Raw genomic sequence first — 17,737 nt, 5'->3', positions numbered from 1 at the left:
TCAAGCGTATACACTGGCATGTTAGCGAAGAATACACGCATAGCGACCACCAGTTGACATATATTACAATTGATAAGAGATCCAGAACAATAAATCCTCACCTGAAGAAACCAGAAACAAGGTGGTCATCAAAAACACTTCCCAATGATACCAATGAGTCCGGAACACATCCTACCAGTAAGCACAGAAGAAGTCTTGGACGCAGTGGAAAGGGTCCGGAATACCGCAGCACTCGGCATTGATCGAAACCCCAACAAGGAGCTGAAATAATCAGAATGGCACCAAGCACGTTCGCACAGATATTTGCAGAGTGCCTAAAAGAAGCGTCTTTCCCCTCAGAGTGAAAAATACAAAAGCTTGTATTGATCCCGAAGACAAGTAAGCCGATAGATGAACCAACATCCTATAGACCTATCTGTCTTCTGAATACAATAGACAAGGTTCTGGAGCAGGTAATCTATAATCGGCTATATTCAATATTCACTATCAAAGCGGGGGTTAATTTTCAAATAGACAGTTTGGCTTCCGGAAAGCTCGGTCAGCGGTTGATGCTACCAAACTTGCTTTTGAACGTACCAGAAAAGTCTACGACAAAAGAAAATACTGCGCGCTGGTGACTCTCAACATCAAGAACGCGTTTAATTCTGCCAGATTGAATCATATCATGGAAGCGCTCATAGCGGCACAAACGCCAAAATATATATTAAATACAATCTTCGACAACATCCGACAGTGGAAGCCACTTTATGATTCGGACTAAGGGTCGAATATGTATGTAATAACGGAATTCCGCAGAGGTCTGCTCTGGGCCTTCTGCTTTGGAACTTAAAGTATAATGGCGTTTTATGGCTCCCAGCAGCTAAAGAAGCCATTGTCACCGGATTCGCAGATGACGTTGGAGTGGTCATAAGATCCAATCACCCCGACGAAGTAGAGATATATGCGAACGGGACCATGCGGATGATCAAGTCTTGACTTAAAGACCACGGGTTGAAGTTTGCTGAACACAAAACGGAGTTGGTGCCCTTTATAGAACGATGAAAACAGAAAACTGTGGAAAATTGCATTGGAGCGCATGTTGTTAGCTCTCAGCTATCGCTGAAATACCTGTAGGTAGCATTCGACTACAAGCTGAGCTTTAAGCCCCACTTAAAGCTTATTGGACAGAAAGCGGCGACTATCAGCTCAAGAGTGGAAAGGATGTTTCCAAATATAGGGGCCCGAAACACAGCCGGCGGTTACTTTTATCGCGAGTCATCGCGATAGACGGACAGACTAACGTTGAATCGATTTTAATAACACAAATCCTTAAAAAGAGCTGGGGAGAAGTAGATTCTTCATAAATGGAACTTCATTATTTCACCCGAATGCCAATTCTTCTTCTTCTTTTTCTTCAGCTTTTGTCCTGTTCACAAGCACTGTCGGCTTGTCGTGAACGGTTTCGCCATTTGGATCTATCGAATGCTTGATCCGGGTGCAACTTCGAGGTTGTTAAATCCCCATCCAGCGTGTCAAGCCACCGTTGTTTCGGCCGGCCTTTTAGTTGTTTACCATCGACTCCGATGCTCAGACCAATCTTCGCAAGTGAATTCTCATTGCGTGACCCATCGAAGACGCCTCTCTCGAAATTTTTCCACGATCATTTCGGATATGATCAAAACGTGTCAGACCACTAGTCCAACGCACCGTCTTGGTCTCCATTACCGTAAGACGCCGTTCATTGTATTTTATAGTCGGCCAACACTCACAACCGTAGAGGGCGACAGGGCAGACGACAAAAATTTTATATTTGAGACGTTCGTTGAAACGTCGATCACAAAGAACACAAGTTGCTGAACGCCATTCCATCCAGGTTGCGTTAATGCGTGAAGCAATTTCATAACGCAGTTCTTCATTGGCTGATAGCGTTGATCCGAGGTATTTAAATCTCTCAGTTCTGGGCAGATCACTGCCGCTGACAGTGATTGTGCCTGCCGTCAAAAATTCAGTTTTGTTTAAATTCAATCTGAGACTGTGTTGCATGAGGCGATCATTCCATATTTGGACAAGTTGCTCGAGATCATTTTTGCTATTAGATGCTAGGAAAACATCATCTGCATAAAGCAGTGTGTAGGGCGCTGGACGTCGGATGTCCCGTGTGACGGTGTCCATAACAAGAACAAAGAGGAGTGGTGAGAGATCGCTACAGAGACATGCAGCGGTTTTGATACACCGGCCATACTTCGAACTTTACTTTTCGGATCGTGGTAGAGCAATTGAACCCAGCGCACGAGTTCTTCTGTCACTAAGTGTTCTCGTAAAGCATACCAGATTAGTTCGTGTGCCACACGGTCAAACGCTTTCTCTAGATCCAGAAATGCAATGTAAAGAGGGCGATGCTTCTCATGGTGTTTTTCCATGTGTAACCGCGCAGCGTGTATTGCGCCAGTAGTTCCGCAGTTTTTGACAAATTCGGCTTGATACATGGTTATTTCAACGATTTCGCGAATACAGTTGTCAAGAATGCGTTCAAAAATCTTCGTGGTATGGGAAAGTAACCGGATCGGACGGTAATTTGAACATTCTGCTGGACTACCTTTCTTTTTCCATATTGGAACAGTGGTACTTTCTTCCCAGTTAGATGGTGTTCTTCCTTCCTGAATAACCCGGTTAAAGAATTCACTGAGTCACAGTGTTGGGTCCCAGCTCTTCGCTTTCCAGAGCTCAGATGCGATGTAGTCAGGTCTTGTGGCTTTCCCCGACTTGAGCAAATTCTTCAGTTGAAATCTGCTCGAAGTATTCTCGCCATCTATCCGTTGCGGCTCGACGGTTGGTAAGCAAAGTACCGTTCTTGTCATTAACGTAACAGAAGTGTTCGATATCCTGTGTGCGTTCATTACGGCTTTTAGCAAGTCGATACAGATCTCTCTCACCATCCCGAGTGTCCAGTTTATCGTAAAGATTTTTGAAATGGTTCGCTTGGGTGACAGCGACCGCTTTGTTTGCTTCCCGGTTGGCATTCTTATAAATTTGCCAATTAGCAGACGTTTTATCGTCGAGAAATTTGTGGTAGAGGCGTTTCTTTTCACGGACGTTCATTTCAACATCATCATTCCAAAGCCAAGTATCTCGGTTGAGGTACCGTTTACCCGGCTTGGTGACCCCGAGGGTTGCAGAGGCTGCTTTGTGGATCGTGTCTTTCATTTGGTTCCATGATTCTTCCACATTCGTAATGGTCGGCAATCGTATGAGTGAGATCGTTTCTTCTTTCTTCTCACCAAATCGCCCCCATTAATGCGTCGCGGGCCAGTGCGTTCCTCACGCTGCTTTATCGGTGGCTTCATTTGCAGGACGGCAATCAACGGCCGATGTTGAGGTGCGATGGTCTTGTGGCGCGGCAGGATTCGCAGCATTCGAAATTTATTTCGAATGTTGCGAGTGCGAGCAATATAGATGGCGCGGATCTATCCACTTTGCGTAGCACGCCAAGGGAGTGGAAGATCGCAGTAATTATGTTTTTCAGACCTGTCACTGATTTTTGATTATTAAGTTTGGAATTAAAAAAAGAACACTGAAGTCTTTTTGATTTGAAAAATAGAATTGGAGTTGAGTTCGCTGACTAGAATTGATGTTGAGTTCGCTGATTAGAATTAGGACTAATAATATGTAAAACCATTAATATTAAATGTTCGCTTAAATATTTTAATAAAAATATAAGTAATGTTAATTACTTAATTGGCGACCCCGGAACTCGCACCAACAGCATCAACAACTAAGATCCCGAATTCCCAGAACCTGCAAAATTGAAAAACTCAAGCACTTCATCATCCCCATCAACAAATCGCAGTCTGCGCAAGCACAATCGCTCAGCAGGCAGCCGCAACAACCGATTGGAGATAAGTAAGAGTTCCGCAGCCGCAGCCGCCATCGCTGCCGCAGCCACTTTCGCCGCCGCACTCAACTCCACCATCGCCGCAGAGGTCGAAGCCGCCGCCGTCACCGCCGTAGCCGCTACCGTCGCAGCCGACACCAATATCACCGCTGCAACCATCGCTATCGCAGCAGAAGCCGAAGGCTCCGCCACCATCGCCGCCTCCTCAGCAGGTGCCGCCGTTTTAGTTGTTATAAGTTAATTGTATTTCACGCTAAGTCAATATTAAAAGTGAATAATTGTCCACCATCGCCGACATTGGTGAAGTTCTATTAACGACAAAAATTCGTCCGACCAACACGGCAGAAATAGAACTTCCAAAGACTGAGAAATCCTTCCAAAACATCAGTAGACCGTACGGCAAGCGATTTTCACGCGTTCGCATCTACAGTTGAGTGTGGAGTGATGTGGTAAACATCACGAAAACGTGTCGCATCTTCACATCCCGAGTCGGAGCAGAGGCAAGAAAAAACGCGAGAAAACCTTCTCTACACAGTGTACTGCGCGACACACGTCGGACCCTCTCCAGAAGTAGATTTTTACGCGACTTCCCGTACGCACGCCCTCCTGCACAACACCTTTCACGCACCGGACTAGTCATCATCGCCACAACGATCAACAACAGCAACAAACGGACGTCCCCAGCACCGCCAACGCCGCAGCTACAGCCGACAAACTCGACCAGCGCCGCCGTCAAGGAGTTATACTTAAGTGAAATTATTATTCATTTATATATAATATTTATTTATTTATTCAGTTAAAAAAAATAGTAATAAAAAAATTGAAATCGCTGCAAAAGACGGCGTGCAGGTGTTTAGCATCGCGAGTCCTCCATTCTCATTGGTGGTGTTTTTGGTCTGCGCTGGATAGCGTCCGCTTCGTTTTTTCTCGTTTCGTGCGTGCATTTGTGGGTGCGACCTGCCGTGTCGGTGTAAAGTTCACCGCGTTTCAGTATAAACTCACCGCGTTTACATCTCAATCTCGTACTTCTCTGTAAGAAAAATGTCTTTTGACAATAAAGACGCGGCAGGCCCATCGGACCCGCAAGTGACCGCCCTCGCCGTACGCGTTCCTCCGTTTTGGCGGCGGAACCCCGAACTGTGGTTCGTGCATTTGGAAGCACAGTTCCAAATGTCCGGCATCACATCGGACGCGACCCGTTTCAACTACGCGGTGGTCGGCCTGGACGAAGAGTCCATACTTCTGGTGTCCGACGTGGTGAAATCGACATCGTACGTGCAGCTCAAGAGCGAGTTGATCAGGCGCCTGTCGGCAAGCGAGTCGGCAAAATTAGACCACTTGCTGGCAGGTTTAACGTTGGGTGATCGAACTCCCAGCCAATTGCTTCGTGAAATGAGACAATTGGGTGGGAGCAAGATCGGCGACGACCTGATCAAGTCGCTCTGGCTGCGTCGGCTCCCGGAGGGCACCCGGGCGATCCTCGCTTGCGTCTCCGGTTCCTTGGAGGAACTGGCAGCAACGGCCGACCAGGTCCAGGAGGTGTACGTACGCCCAACCTTGGCGGCCGTTCAACCACCGTCGGATGAGGTGGGTGAACTGAGGCACGAGATTGCTGCTTTAACAGCCAGTATGGCCGAGATGCGGGCGACGTTGGACGCTCAGCGTTCGGGCGCCAGATCGCGAGCACGCTCGCGGTCTGCCATCCGAAAAGGGCGATCAGGTAGCAGGTCGTCAAGACAGTCCACGGGCCCAGGGATTTGCTGGTACCACCGCAGATTCGGGGATAAAGCGACAAGATGTACGCTACCGTGTAGATTCTCTTCTACCGCAAAAAACTAGGTCCGCGGGGGGTCTTGGCGGCGGCCACCCAGAACGCAGCGCCACGTCGCCTAACTATTTTCGACCCTCTCAGCAGGCGCAACTACCTCGTCGACACGGGTGCGGAGGTTTCGGTCCTTCCCGTACCCCAGCATCATCAACTTTTCCCTCAACCGCTCAAACTTGCGGCAGCAAATTCCTCCCGCATAAACACGTACGGGTATAGGCAAGTGGACGTGAGTCTTGGCTTGCGTAGGACGTTTTCGTGGCGTTTCATCCTGGCGGATGTCAGCTTCCCCATACTAGGCGCAGACTTCCTGTGTCACTATGGATTGCTGGTGGACTTGCAAAACAAGTCTCTTATAGATTCCACGACCAAACTTAATTCGTCGGGACATATGGTATCTCACCCAGGCAATAATCTTTCTGTTCTTTTAGAAGACATTACCGACTCTCGTGTTCGGGCACTTCTCCAAAAGTTCAGCCAGATTACTACCAACTGTAGTCTCTCCAAACCAGTGAAGCACAATGTGCAGCACCACATTATCACTACTGGTTCCCCGATCTTCTCGAAGGTGCGTCCTCTACCATCTCAGAAACTGGCAATTGCACGGAAAGAGTTTGAACAACTCGTTCAACAGGGTATCTGCAGGCCCTCAAACAGCTGTTGGTCTTCCCCACTGCATATGGTCCCTAAGCCAAACGGCGAATGGCGCCCATGTGGGGATTACAGAAGGCTAAATGCACAGACTGTTCCTGACCGATATCCAATTCTACTCATCCACGGCTTTGCGCATCACCTCGCGAATTGCCGCATCTTTTCGACCTTGGACTTAACCAAGGCTTATCACCAAATCCCAGTAGCTCCTGAAGACATTCCAAAGACGGCAATATGCACACCCTTTGGACTCTTCGAGTTCACCCGGATGACTTTCGGATTGTGCAATGCGGCGCAAACCTTTCAAAGGTTCATTCACTCTGTCCTGCGAAACCTCGAATTCTGTTTCGTATATTTGGATGATGTTTTGGTCGCTTCTTCCACTGAGTCTGAGCACTTAGCCCATCTCGAGTGCATTTTTCAACGTCTCCTTGAGGCCGGTTTAGTCCTAAACGTTGAGAAATGCAAATTCCTTCAACAACAGGTGAGATTCCTCGGCCATTTCATTTCCCTTGAAGGAATACAGCCCGACCCAGACAAGGTGCAAGCGATAACAAGCTTCCCGCGTCCAAAGACAGTGAGGGAGTTGAGGAGGTTCTTGGGCATGCTAAACTTCTACCGTCGTTTCCTGCCCAAGGCCGCCCATCTCCAGTCCATTTTGAACGCGTACTTGTCTGGCCCCAAAACTAAGGACACACGAGAGACCGTGTGGTCTGAAGAGGCTATCTGCGCGTTTGACAAATCTCGTCAACAACTGGCTGACGCTACGCTCTTGGCATTCCCTCTGCAAGATGCACCCCTAGCCGTTTTTGTTGATGCCTCTGACATCGCAGTAGGTGCTGCCCTTCACCAAAAGGTGGACCAAGTTTGGCAGCCGTTGAGCTTCTTCTCGAAGCAGTTGAATCCCGCTCAACGGAACTACAGCACCTACGATCGCGAACTGCTCGCCGCATACCTGTCCATCAAATACTTCCGTTTCTCCCTAGAGGGCCGGCCGTTCACAGTGTTCACGGACCATAAGCCTCTCACGTTCGCTTTGAAACAGAAGCCCGACAAAGCGTCCCCTCGTCAGCTTCGACACCTGAGCTTCATAAGCCAGTTTACGTCGGACATCCAGCACGTGTCCGGGAAGGACAACATTGTTGCTGACGCTTTGTCTCGTGTCTCCGAAGTTAACATCCCCGCCTCACTCGATTTCTCGGCTATTGCCAAGGCGCAAGTGGATGACGCAGCACTTCAGAGCCTCAGGTCCAACCCCAAATACAAATTTCGGGAGTTGCCCATCTTCGGCTCAAACCTCTCGCTCTGCTGCGAAGACTCGGAAAAGGGACCTCGGCCATACATTCCGGCCACATTTCGCAAGGAAGTGTTCCACGCAGTTCACGACTTGGCGCACCCCGGCATCAGGACAACAAACCGGTTAGTCACCGGAAAATACTTCTGGCCCTCCATGAACAAGGATATTAATTCCTGGGCCAGAGAGTGCATCGCATGCCAAAAGTGTAAAGTCTCCAGGCATGTTAGGAAAGAAGTGGGCTCATTCCCCCGCACTACCAAGCGTTTCCACACCATACACCTCGACATAATAGGGCCTTTGCGAGACTCGCACGGTTATAAGTATTGCCTCACAATCATCGACAGGTTCACGCGGTGGCCTGAGGCAATACCTCTGAAAGACATTACGGCGCAATCATGTGCTGAAGCCCTCTGTCGAGAGTGGATACCTCGCTTTGGCGTCCCTGCAGTGGTCATCACTGACCAGGGAATGCAATTTGAGTCCACCCTTTTCTCCGAGTTAGGCAAACTCCTTGGTTTTAAACGCCAGCGGACTACGGCATACCACCCACAATCCAATGGGATGTTGGAACGTTGGCACCGGACGCTGAAAGCCGCCATTATGGCACGCGACGACCCGTCCTGGACGCAAGTCTTGCCTCTCGTCCTACTCGGCCTTCGTACAACCCGCCGAGAGGAATTTGCTGCCAGCCCCGCGGAGCTGGTTTACGGGGAGAACCCAAGACTCCCAAGCGATCCGGTCTTCGACAAGAGATTGGGTCTCACAGAGTCGGGGTTGGTGCGTCTGCTGAGGGACAATCTCCGGCGCATCAAGGCGCCACCACCCACTCGACACTCGTCCATACCTGCTTGTTCGCCCAAGGAACTGGACACATGCACGCATGTGCTGATCAGAACGGATGCCGTCCGGAAGCCGCTGCAGCCTCCATATGAGGGCCCGTACCGCGTTCTCGAGCGGGGAGAACATTTCTTCCAGCTCGAGATCGGTGGTCACAAAAAGGCGGTCTCTTTGTCCAGGCTGAAACCCGCGTGCGCCCCGAAGCAACGTCGTGTCCGCTTTGCGGATTAACGGCGAACGAAGTTCGGGGATCAGTCGCTGAAACCCCTAGGTTTCATCTGGGGGCGGAGTGATGTGGCGCGGCAGGATTCGCAGCATTCGAAATTTATTTCGAATGTTGCGAGTGCGAGCAATATAGATGGCGCGGATCTATCCACTTTGCGTAGCACGCCAAGGGAGTGGAAGATCGCAGTAATTATGTTTTTCAGACCTGTCACTGATTTTTGATTATTAAGTTTGGAATTAAAAAAAGAACACTGAAGTCTTTTTGATTTGAAAAATAGAATTGGAGTTGAGTTCGCTGACTAGAATTGATGTTGAGTTCGCTGATTAGAATTAGGACTAATAATATGTAAAACCATTAATATTAAATGTTCGCTTAAATATTTTAATAAAAATATAAGTAATGTTAATTACTTAAGTCTCATAGGGAACGGCTTTGCAATCAGTGACAGTGGTAAAATGTCGGCGTGTTATGAGAATATAGTCGATTTGCGTTTTACTGTTCCCACTAAAAATGTAGGAAGATGAGACAATCGTTTGATGAACCATGTATTCATAAGTACAAAGTCATGGGTGTCCGCAAAATTGATTATACACTCGCCACCCTCATTGCGCGCTCCGAATACCTTTCCCCCATGCACCTGTTACCGTCTGCCTTTTCACCCACATGACCACTAAGGTCGCCGGTAATGATTATATAATCGTCAGCAGGCACGTGACAAGTCTTTTCATCGAGAAGTTGCCAGAAGGCATCTTTCTCGGCTTCAGGTCGACCTGTCTGTGGTTCGTATGCGGTGAAGAAGTGAATAGTGTGACCAGCTGATATAATGATGAGCTTCACCAGCCAGTCATCAAATCGTTCGATTTCTTTAATGGCGTCACGGAAACCCTCTGAGATGGCAATGCCAACACCGCATTGAGTGTGTGGGTTACCAAAATAGAGAAGTTTATAGCCATTTTTACCGCGTTCGCGTTCAATGTCGCAGCTTTTGGCACCAGACCATCGGGTTTCTTGCAGAGCGCAGATACCAATGCGCCTTTTCCAAAGGGTTCTTGCGAGTTCCTTGGTCTTTCCAGTTAGGGTACCAACATTTAGCGTGCAGACACGTATTTGTTTTTTCGTTGTGTGCGGACTAACTTGCTTACGTCCTGACGCCGTCCATGCATCAAGAACCCTTGCCCATTTCTCGACAGGACCGGGGCCCGTCCTGCCACGTCGACTGAGGTGGACGCCCTAGCATTTCTCCATACATTTCATAAAATGTGGCCATGTGAGGTACCAAATTAAAGGGCTCAATTAGTACTTTTCGAAACTGGTTCCATATTTGATATTGGGTGAAACATAGGGGAATGAGGGTTCAAAATATGGCCCCCAAAAAGTGTAACAGGTCTCGTTCTCAGAACCTCCCCAACCGAAAAATCTCAAAAAAATCACATTGGTGCATCTCTACGAAATCTACGCCTCAAAATACATCCGGTTCAGATATCTGCACAGATAAACTTAATAATAGTATATTTCCACATTTTAGAAATTTACCCGGCAACCCCACCTATGTTCATCCCAGGATTATAAAATTGGCATGGGTATAACGAAGAACATAATGCACAAGTTGGTCAAGTTTGAAGAAAATCAAAGAATTGTTAACAAAGTTATAGGGTGTGAAACTTCGCCATTTTTTGTGAATTTCGTGCACTCTGCAACCTGTATGACGTCATCATCACATATCAATTCATCAATACCACATCGGAATGAGTTCTTATGGATGGGGTCGCAAAGAATTATTTTGTTTTAATTTTTTAGTCACTTGTATATGAATATCAATTATTCCAAGCAGACATGTGTGTATGTAGGTATATAGTACATGCGTGCTAATGAAGTTTGCGGGTAGTATCTAATTCAGATAGATATATGTTACTTGCACATTAAACACTTGTACATATCTATGCTTTTGTGCACGAATTAAATCGGAAATATGGGTACGATCAATTTATATACGTGCACATATATGTACAGTATTTGGAAATAGGCAGTTTGTTTGTTTAGGGTGAGCACAGTATCTATGGCTGTAATATGTACGTACGTCTTGTAGTTTAGAAAAATATAGGGAATATGTTGGATTTGTAGCTATATACGGATAAAAAAATGTGCGTTGAAGTTTCTTACATAAGATGAACACAGAACCTTTATACCTGAAGCGCGAGCTTCCGGTATTCCGACTTATTTCCTTTTTGGGGCCTGTTGATTCCCTAATGCTTTTACTTGAGGGAAGGTCGATGACTTTGTGCTTTGATGTAACTTGGGTCGCCTGTGACACTGTTGAGGCTGGGATGTCCGGATTTTACTTAGGCTTTCTTATTTCTTCTTGTGACTTATTGTGAAGCACCCTGATGCCTCTCACCATGTTCTTAGGGGCTTGGTGCACGTTGTGCTTGTCCTTGATGAATTCGGACAGCTCAACTATTTTAGTCCCAAGCTGCATAAAAGGTAGTTCTTCTGGGTCAGGGTTCTGTTCTCGGTGAGTGCTGGCCAGATTACTTCATTTACTGACTCCTTCACCTTTATCAGTTGCTGAGCTCACATGAGCTTTCTCTTTTGCCGGCTTTGGTATTGTAGGAGATCGTAAAATTAATGAGCTTCTCCTGAATAGATCTATTTGCTGCTGCTGGAGTACCTCTTTATCAAATCCGATGGGTGTTGAAATCGCCTTTTTTAATCAGTTATCTCTTTTTGTGTCCGGATAGCTGAGTGGTTAGAGCACAAGGTTGTCGTACGGAAGGTCGCGGTTCAAATCTCACTGGTGGCAATGGGATTTGTATCGTGATTTTACGTCGGATACCAGTCGACTCAGCTGTGAGTCAAATCAGGGTAATAATCTCGGGCATTGTGCTCGCCCGCTGACCACATTGCCTCATATAGGATACTGTAATTTTGTAGTGTACCGTTACGGTCTTGAAGGAAGTGCTCTAAGAAACTTCAAGGCCCTGATTCAATATGGATTGTTGCGCCAACGAGTATTATTATATCTCTTTTTAGCTCCTCATTCTTTGCCTTTGCAATTGGTGTTCTTGGCAGAGTTCTGCTTCGTTTGAACACCTCCTCCTCCAAATCTAAACCACTTATAGTATTAGATGCAACGGTGGCCAAGTTGTCCATCACCGAGGCACTGCGGTCGAGGGATATCGAAGGCCGGGAGCCCGCTTGCTCACTCCCAAAAGCCGCCGGTACTGGAGTTCCGAGCCCCTGCACCGTAAGTTTACTCCTTCTCTCGTTTTCCATAGTGGTTTTATGTTTTGGGTATCCTTCCCATAGCCATTTTGGTCCACGCACTAGAGATGAGCAAACACTAGCCCATGCACAGTCAGAAAAGAAAAGTGCATGAACACATATTTACACATCCATAGGTATGCCCCAATCCGCCAGCTGGGGTCGCGCCTGATGGGAGATCTGGCCACTCCTTACAAGTCTGTCTGACTTTTCTTTTTAAGGAGGTGGAAAACTTCAAAAGACTCTGGCCTGGGCACACCAGAGTGTGGGATTTGTACCCACTAAAATCACCCCTGACTGCCCCCCTACCCCGTGGAACCACCTTTAGGTATTACATCACGGGGCGGAGTTAGCTTACTTTAGCTAGGTCTCCTTCCGTCTACGCGCGGGGTTCGTAACCGCGCCTTTCTCACTTCTTCTGCTTTTCGCAGTTTTTCCTGGATTACAGCGATCATGGAATTGATCGCATCCCAGTTTTCCTGACAGGCTAACATTCTCCGGAAAAAATTTTCTGGTGATAGCACTTCACCTAGAGTTTCCTTTAGGTTCCTTTTGTTCCACGAACCTAGGACACTGGAAGAAAACGTGCGCTGGGTACTCTGAGACCCCGTCGCACTTTGGACAATTAGGTGAGGTGTCCAAACCTGTATTGACGGTATCCTCAGTGCCCGGTGAGAAACTGGGTGAGATTATAATTGATCTAACCATGCTTTCTCTCCTACCACTCGCTGATGGAAGTGATCAACCTGTAAGTCCAATGACCCTTTGTTGACTGGTCCCATCGCTGTTGTCAACTGCTTATGGATCTCTCCCAGTCTCTGAGACGTTCCTGAAGGCAGAACACACCCTTAGGGATGTTCTTTTGTAAACGGTACTCAGTTTATGTGTATTGCCTAAAACCTGCAGTGCTTTTTCCCAAACTGGGACTGCACACAGCATAATAGAGCTCACCACCCTGGCTATGAGCATCCTGAAAATATGCCGCGGGCCTCCTATGATCGGTATCATCCTTCCCAGAGCAATACTCGCGGTGGATGCTCGTTTACAAGTATGCTCTATGTGCTGCTTAAAATTAAGCCCTCCGTCTATCATCACCCCAAAGTATTCGATGGTCGGCTTGGAAGTGATGATACGATTCCCGATTCTAATGCAGGCGGGTATGCTATCAAGATCCGGGGCTTTACTGTCGCCTATTCGACTGCAGATCTCCATCAGCTCGTCCCTGGTGACTGGGGGCGCTGAAAGGTGTCAATACCCCCCTCTTGCTGGAGAAATAACCCCTGGATTATTTTCAATAAGAGTATAGGGCACGTGATCTGGGGAGACGATCGGCCTCTAAATCGTCCTGTCACGATTTCATAGTTGCTACCCCAGGGATATGTCCGCTTAAGAACAGAGCTCCTTAAAACATTCCCTCTTACTCCGCTGGATGGCGAGCTTGAGGTTCTTGGAAGGCTGGAAAATTCACTATTCCACCAATAATTGAGTCTTCTAGTGGGGAATGAACATCTCCTAGATATCGACGCGTCACATGCTTTAGAGGTGCTTTGTGTGACATGGAGAGCTGTATCCCTGGAGGTGCCTGGTTTGCTAAGCAAGTCTAGTCACACTTCCATGAATGTTTGCTCATTCATCGCTTCGGCAGACCATCCTGGTGTTCTTCTGGATTTCGACTTCCGGGGTGCAGGTCTCCTGCTTAGTTCAAAGGTGATTGCCTGATGGTCGCTGTACGTGAAGTCCTCGCTAAGTTGCCAGGACAAAAGTCACATCTAGAATTGAATCTGTTTCCCCTTTCCGTTAAGTGTTTATATCGCCTTGGTTGGCCAGAATCACATCCAACTGGTCGAATGCTTCTAATAAGCACTGCCCCCTTGCATTAGTCTCCTAGCTGCCCCACTCGATAGCCCACGCATTAACTCCTCACAGATCTGCCCGTCTGTCTGTCATACGCACTTTTCTCAGAAACGGCTATAACGATTTACACGAAATTTGGTGAGAAGGTGGGAACTATGGACGCCCAGACATGCATTGAGTGATATCCTTTTACGTTGAGATTTAGGGGGGGGGGTCTCCATACATTTGAAAGGAGGGTCTTAACATTTTTGTCACCGAATATAGTCATGTGGGGTGTCAAATGAAAGGTCTCTATTAGTGCTTTTCGATGCTGGTCTTAGTTTTGAGATTTATTAGAATGGTGAGGAGTGGGAGGGGTGGAAAGTGATGATTTCTTTAATGGACCCATTCTCAGAAACTACCTTACCGAAAAATCTGAAGCTGCCTCTATATGTTGCCCAGGCCTCAAAATACTCTCCTTATCGATATCCGTTCAAATTAAGTTATTAATAGTATATTACCACATTTGTGGGGAAATTGAGTAAAACTCCCTTAAGTTTATTCTCTTTACGGTCCTGTTATATAACCAACATCAAAAGTGATACTTAAGAAAGTGCTAATCCAAACCTTTTATTTGATACCTCAGACCGACGCGTTTAGGAGAAAAAAATACACCTCTCTTTGGAATATATGGGAAGCGCTTTTCACAGAATCATGGCACTCACTGTATTCACGTGAAATTTTGTTTCAATGGATGCGCCTGATTTAAAAAAGGGTTTGATTACACAAAACCTTAACAAGATAACAGTAAGAAAGCACAGATGTTTTGAATGCCTTGTGCTTCATACATATATGTATGTCGTCGCTAGCGTCGCCCATTGAATGTTGGAAGCACATTTTGGTTATTGGATATAATGTATTTGTAGTCCGCTTCCGCTTAGATGGGTCCCTAGGAATAGTTTTCTTAAAAGAACGCTGATACTGACAAAGGCCAAACCGTGCAGTCCCTTCTCCAAAGCAATCCCGCTAAAAAAACTGCTAAAATGTTAATTATGCTCCTATTTTATTGTGTAACTTAATGTGCTTATGTAAGTGCGAATAAAAAATACCAACGATTCCAATATTTGCTGAAAGAAGCTCAAAAAGGCTCAAAGATTGTATTTGACAAAATTTTGGAAATTCACTAGGAAACAGTACCGACTTTTATCCATTATGATTATCCTGAAAATTGTGTCTGATTTTTATTAATATACATGGTCATTACTATCAGGTTATCTACAGTAGATTGTATAGTATATACATATATATACTTAAATATATTTTCCGTGTGCGTTCAAATAGAGAATGAAAAGCTGTTATGCTATAGTGAATGGTTTCATTCCCAAGTATATTCTGAATACGGCTACCAGTATAGCAAAATGCCGGCATATGAAAATTGCTTTCTACAAAAGCAAACCTTGAGGCCTGCCCCCGGAAGCGTCCAACTTGCGGTTTCCAGCTTCTTGTCAAGACTGGTTAAATGAAAAAATGCGAAGTTACCCAACTGATAATCCTAAATATCTTGGAAGGATTCTATAAGAAAAAGCTGACACGTTTTGGGGATAGATAAACATTCGCCAAACCAAAATTGACCGCAATAGTCTAAGTGAATTAATGACCTTTGCCAAGTGCATCCCTGTATGTTTCTAGTATACCGCATTATTTTTGCGGACTGACGTTCCCCACTTCTGCACACCTTTCCCGTGCGCAACCGCTGCTAAAGCATGAAAAGCTTTCACTCACAGTGGAATGAATCTATGAATCCCAATATTCTTCTTTCATTTATGCTTTTTCTTATAGTGGTCATGCATTGAATCACGTTTTCAGCATCTTGTAAAGCATTTCCAGATTGAAAATGATTAGTATAAAAAGATGATGCTCTCATGTGCAGGTTGGACTCAGATTTATAGCATGTGCTAATTAACGTGTGACAAATAATGTCCAAAAGTATACTTTAATTATCTTTTCGGAATTGTTACATTTCTCTAAAGTGTGTTACATTTGAAGTTAAAGTTTTGCCCGTCTTCGTGGCGTCGGTAAAAATTGCCCGTTATATTTTTAGGTGGTCACAACACACAGGAAATGACACCTTTTAAATTTCGCTGTATGCAAGTTATAGAGATTGTCCGGAAAGGGAACGGAATCCGATTGATAAAATGTAGCCATGTGGAGTATCAATTGAAAGGGCTCAATTAACGAAACTGGTTCCATATTTGATATCGGGTGAAACGTAGGGGAGTGAGGGGTCAAAACATGACCCCCAAAAAGTGTAACAGGTCTCGTTCCTATCCAACCGAAAAATCCGAAATAAAATAACAGTGGTGCATCTCTACCAAATCTAGGCGTCAAAATACATCCGGTTTCGATATCTGCATAAATAAAGTTAATATTAGCCTATTTCCACATTTTAGAAATTTACCCGGCAACTCCCCTTATGTTTATCCCAGAAGTTCGGTATAGGAGTAAGCAAATCCAATTATTATTAACCAAGTTATAGGGGGTAAAACTTTGTCATTTTTGGTGAATTTCGTGCATTTTAAAACATGCATGACGTCATCATCACATATCAATTTGTCAATATCACACCCAAGGGAGTTCATATGAATGGGGTCGCAAAGAACTATTTTGTTTTAGTTTTTTAGTCATTTGTATATGAATATCAATTACTCCAAAGAGACATGTGTATTAGATTTGTAGCTATATAGGGATAGAAAAATGTGCGTTGAGGTTTCCTACATAAGACGAACACAAAACCTTTATGCCCGAAGCGCCAGCATTTGCTAATAATATTAAAAAATAGGGGACAATGGAATTTTTAGCTATGCGACACGGAGCTGTCGTGCAGCGTCGCTCCTCACATCTTCTTATATTTCTTCAGCCTTTGTCCCGTTCATAAACGGGGCCGGCTCGTCGTGATCGGTTTCGCTATTTTATTTCATCAAATGCTTGCTCAGGATGTAATCGCGAAGCCTTTAAATCCCCATTCACCGTTTCAAGCCACCGTTGTTTTGACCGGCTTTTTGATCGCTTACCACTGACTTCGATGTTGAGATCAATATTGGTAAGTGAATACTCGTTAGAGTGAATTACGTGACCACACCATCGAGAACGCCTCACTCGCAGTTTTTATACGATCGGTGCAACCCCATATCGATCGCGGATATTCTCATTTCGCAATGCAACATCTTTCTCCATTACCGCAAGACGCCGTTCATTGTCTTTTATAGTCGGACAACACTCAGAACTATAGAGAGTGGCAGATTTAAGACGAGCGCTGATACGCCGATCACAAAGAACACCGGTTGTGGAATGCCAATTTATCCAGGCTGCGTTAATGGATGAAGCAATTTCATTACGCAGTTCTCCATTGGCGATATATTTAAATCGCTCAGTTCTTGGCAGGTTACTGTCATTGGCAGAACTGAGCGATTTAAATATCTCGAGTCAATGCTATCAGTCAATGGAGAGTTGCGTTATGCTCCTCACATAGAGAAACACAAAACCCTTTTATACCTGAAGCGTCAAGCTTCCGGTTTCCCGACTTGTTTGGTATTTTTAGTTATGTGTATATCAATACCAACTATTTGGGACAGACATGTAGTTTATGCATGCTAACGAAATTTGCGGATAGTGTCCAATTCAGATAATTAAATGTGTATGTATGTACATTGCTACCATCGATATTCAATTTACGTACACATATATATATATATATGTATAAGTATGCTTTTGCGAACAGAGTAAAGGTTAACGCTCATTGGTTGGGATAAGCTTCTGCTGCCTCAGACACCAGCCAGACAAATATCTGTGCTTAACTGAGATAAGATACGACAGATGTATTTGGCTGTGTCAGATAAATGGCTGTTCCAGGCAAATTCTGAATCAAATGTCTCTGTC

The sequence above is a fragment of the Hermetia illucens genome, chromosome 3 (assembly GCF_905115235.1).
Source record: "Hermetia illucens chromosome 3, iHerIll2.2.curated.20191125, whole genome shotgun sequence".
Lineage (NCBI taxonomy): Eukaryota > Metazoa > Arthropoda > Insecta > Diptera > Stratiomyidae > Hermetia > Hermetia illucens.
Note: the sequence above shows the minus strand (reverse complement) of the source record.